A 5,154-nucleotide genomic window follows, 5' to 3' on the forward strand; every position below is an offset into this window, starting at 1 on the left:
ATTTCTATTCTATTTACGAATCATGTGGCATGCGGACGGTTGACTCAGTTGGTAAGAGCGCTGGGGCGAAACTCAAAAATAACAAACTGTTTTGATTATTACATGCCTATATTAATATGCTCATATATGTTGACATTGTATTACTTAAAAGTTTAAAATCAACATAAAACACTTATTTGTATTAAAGCAAACATATCTTTATTAAATAATTTAATACACTAACATATATTATTACAAAGCTAGACATTTACCTTTTCAACGGTTTCAAATTCTTCAACAACGTATACCGGAAACCGGATATTAGGCAGATTAAAAATAGGGGGCAGTCCAAATTGCCAGTTGATAGGTTCACTAGGAACTCTTGATAATTGTAAAGGTTGGGATGAAACGTGTTCTCTTCCAGGAAGCTGTGGTGCTTTTGGAATTTCAACCCTAACTGTGGGCTTTTGTTGTTTTCCACTAACATCAACGACAGGCGACGAAGTTACCTTATTTATCGTTAATGGGGAACCGCCATTATCTTTTGATGAATATAAATCAGCAAATTTGTATTGTGCATCAGTTTCCTCTGCATCAGGGTTCTGTTCGTTATAAACTTGCTTTTCTGGTTTTGTATTTTTAATTATTTCTTGTATCTTGCGTAAGGCAGTGCTTGGTCTCCCAGCAGTTATGTCATCAGAATGTTTTCTTATAGCTTCAAGGATGCTTGGGTTCATCGGTGGTAGTTGGAGTCCTTGGGGAATTGGTGAATTTGGTAAAGCGCAAACTGCAGCCGCCAAACACATAAACAGGAAGATCTTCATCTACAGAAAAAAAAAACAAAAGAATTATAATAGTGATCATGTTAATCATTTACTCTTGTCCGGCCCTTTTTGTGATTGCTGAATTATAATTAATATTATCTGCTAAATTTATTAACAACAAACTATTTGTATAACATTGTGAGTAGTGATAATCCCAGCCGATTAGAATACAGTGCCACTCAGGATTGTTGAATAAACCCAAAGTTTGGATTGGTATCGCAATTTCTCTCGTCACTTTGATACTTAAGGTATTACACTCTTGTTGAAGAAAGCTCCTTAAAATTAATGTTTCATTATCTTTAGTACCGTCACTTTCTTTTTCATTTTGACAGTCAAGGATATCATGTGATGTAATGAAACATTAATTTTAAGGATGCGTTCTGCACCTAGCGGTAAGGCCAATAATTTCACTAGCTACGTGGTCCTTCGAGCCGAAACACAACAACGCTTGCACATAACTGAATCTCGGCAGAAAAAGGTGCCGCTGTGGTTCCCTCTAAGCTGGCATTTTCTGCATAGAAGCCTCCAACTGGTAGAAGAAGCACATGTAGGAGTTAAGGATTTGTCAATAAAAAATTATGAGGTAGAAATTCTGATAAATAAGTTAACTCAAACAAATTCTGCAGCTAAATTGCGTCGAGTAATCGAATGGCCTATGAATAAAGTGGTCCGTAGCAGAAGATACACACTAATATAAAATTTTAACAAATCATGCAACGTCGTTCTAAACACATATAAGGACATATCATTCGCATTCTGATAGCGGAACGGCATAAGTCTTTTTAAAGACAATGTAAGCACTCTTTTCTCCTTAGTCATGTTTCAACCGTTACTGCCCGAATTGGTTTCCAAATTCAACAAACGTAACTTTAACTAAATAAATGTTTTACATTGCTTCTTATTGACCAAGAATATTTTAAACAACTGGGAATAAATGCGGCAATGTAGATATATAATATAAATATGGCAGTTGAAGCTTATTATGGTGTATGTGGTATGACGTGATTAATTGTCTACGTGTATAGAACTATATTGATATCATGACATAATTGCACAATATTATGAACACTTTAAATTCCTCCACCAACTTAAATAATTTAATGATTGGTTGTCCAATACCATTCACTTGTAAACCAATATAATTAAGAAAAGGTATTTTGGTGATCTGTAGATAATCTAGTTTTGTGTAAGAATAACACTACCATATCCTGGAATTTATTCATATTCAAATTCAAATATTATTATTCAAAATTGGATTTAAAATCACTTATTGAACGTCAAAACTGCCACCCATTCAAAAAAGAAACTCAGCGGGCTTTTTTTTATTGTAAAACACAACTTGATTTCAACGCTAGATTATCAATTGAGAGTTATATTATCAATCCAAGTCTTGGCTAGATTCAATTCATAAAAAAAAATAATATTAATATTTCAGGTTGGTAATAAATTATTAATAATAATAATAAAAAGGTTTAGTTGGTTCAAAAAGTTTACAGAAATCTTATAAGTAATAACAATGTGAACATTAAAGAACCAAATTGGTGTCTTGTCAGCATTATGTTGGGAATTTTACTTTTCAATGCTGGTATTCTCTAGAAACCATAGAAGCCTGACTTCGAGAATTAAATATTTAGTAGAGTTCACTCCTTAAGAATGGATTTTCATGTAAGGCACCCGGTATGAGAAAAATATGGAGAGTAAAACCTACTCATCAAATGGGATAACGTTTTTGGTGCGCATCATTTCTTGCGACATGTATTGTATATAGAAACATGTGTGCTTTGTATTTATTAAATATTGAATTATCAAAATAGTTCATACAAATTTATATGAGCTATGCACATAATTAAATGTTTAATTTAATATGGAGAGTATATAAAGCGCATTTCACGCCATAAAGACAATTTTTAACCTAACCTATTATTTTATATTTTTAATATCTATAATTATTAATAAATACGCTTTTATTAGCTTCTGCTGTATGTCTGTTTGTAAACGACTCCATTGGACTTGATTTTGTTTAGTACCTATTCAAAGACAATCGTTCTTGAGGCGTAAACTCCAGTCGTGCGTCGGAGCTGACACACACACTTTTTTTTTATTAAATATTTAAAATTAAATTAATAACACTTACTTTTTCCAACGTGCTTCAACTTGTGTCACTTGAAGTTTGTACTGTTATTGATGCTCTCTTTAGCAAAACGTTTCATTTTAAAGGTAAGTTAATGGTCCTGAGCCCTAATAAAGCCAATTAATTAGCTTAGAATTCTAATTGCTAACATTACTGTAATGTTCTATTACAAATATCAATTGTACAACTCTTGAAATCAGCTGATTGTTATTATGTAATTCTTTTCCGTTAATTATAAGGTTAAGTCTGGAATCAGTACTAAGAATTTCTGTATTACATTCAAAAGTGAAATATTATTGCAATATAGCTTTCATAAAAAAAAACTTACAACTATATAAATTTATCTATTTAACTTGTTATACATAAATTCTACTACTCCACAGCTGATTTTATAGCAACAGCAATGACAGTACAATATTGTATATTTCATTAAAACAGCACGATAAAAGAATCCTGTGAGAGTTTCTTGCACGGCTTCTTCTCTCTCAGAGCGCCATTTGTTTCCGAAGCAGCAGTAGTATCTACACTGGCCTTCAAAAGTAAGTATCACACTTTTAAAATTGGGATAACGTTTTACGTTTACAAGAAATACTTTCGAAATAAAAAGGACTCCAAAGAGAATTTAATTTTGTACATAAAAACTTTATAGTCGGTAACCTTCTTTTAAGAATTGCCTGAAAAAAAACTTCAAAAACAAAACCATTCCTTTTTAAAAAGTGGACGTTTCCGAATTACAATTTTACCATTCACATTTTTCTTTCTGTTTTAATTTTTTTTCAAGATCGATGGGTCTTGTTTTAAAAATTGATGCTAAAAAGCATATAACATTTATTTATCATGCCTCTTTAAGTTGAAGAATGTGCTAGGATCATGGCTTTTTGGAACTAGGCATCAGTATGCGTCGCACTGCAAGGATGGTGGGTGTGACGGTACGAACGGTCCAGAAGGTAAAGCGAAGGTACGAAGAGACTGGACACCATCTGAGGAGACCTTGTAATGGCAGACCCAGGTGTACCAGTGCCCGAGAAGATCGTTATATTATTTCCACTGTGTTAAGAAATCGCCACCAAAATGCAGTTGAAGTCCAGCAACAGCTACTTCAGACCCGGAGGGACTACATTAGTGACAGTACAGTGAGAAGAAGACTTGCTGAAGCAAATTTGAAACCCCGAAGACCAGCGAGTGGGCCAAAACTCGAGAGACAGCATCGAGTAGCGAGACTGCGATACGCCCGTGAACACATGCAGTGGGATGAAGAAGAATGTTCAAGAATTTTGTTTGCAGATGAGTCTCGATTCTCCCTTTACACTTCTGATGGAAGGCGAAGTGTTTACAGGCGACGTGGTGAGCGATACCTTCAAGCCTGCATCTCAGAAAGAGTCCAATACGGTGGAGGCAGTGTACATGCATGGGCTGGCATATCTTCAGAAGGTCGCACAGAGCTAGTTGCCATAGAAAATGGCACCCTCACTGAGCAAAGATATGCTCAACAGATTCTCAATGAGTATGCAGGGCCGTATTTAGCAAATATGTGTGATGGATCGATGCTGATGCATGATAATGCCCGGCCACACATGGCTCATATCGTACAAGAGTATATTCAGGAGGTCGGTATCAGCGTGATGGCTTGGCCATCAAGAAGTCCTGATCTCAACCCGATTGAACACGCCTGGGATGAGCTTGGCAGGCTAGTCAGAAATCGCAGACCACCACCTAATACCCTCAGGGCACAAGAATGGGAGAATATTCCCCAACATCAGCTCCGAAACCTAGTGTTCAGTATGCCAAACCGGCTCGAAGCTGTAATCAGAGCTCGAGGAGGCAATACCAGTTATTAAAAATTAAATAACTTGTAATACATTTTAGTTGAATTTTTTTACAGTAAACTAAAAATGTATATTTTCATTGTTTTATATTTTTTAAGTTAAAAATGTTACTAATGTATAATTTTAGTTTCTAAGAATTAAAGCCTATAAAATTTGCAACAAAACGTTTTTAATCTTAAATCTCTACCTTCTATAGTTAAGAAAAAAAATTAATTTGAAAAGTGTGATACTTACTTTTGCAGGTGTAGTATATTAGAAATGACATCAAATAGACTGATAAGGGAACATATTTTGAGAAAATAAATGCTTTTTATGCCTTTAAAATAGATGTGTCTGTTTTGCTGTATCAAAATAACAGATTCTTTACTAAATGCATATCAATGTTAGGTTTGCC

This window comes from Leptidea sinapis, chromosome 45 (assembly GCF_905404315.1).
Source record: "Leptidea sinapis chromosome 45, ilLepSina1.1, whole genome shotgun sequence".
NCBI lineage: Eukaryota > Metazoa > Arthropoda > Insecta > Lepidoptera > Pieridae > Leptidea > Leptidea sinapis.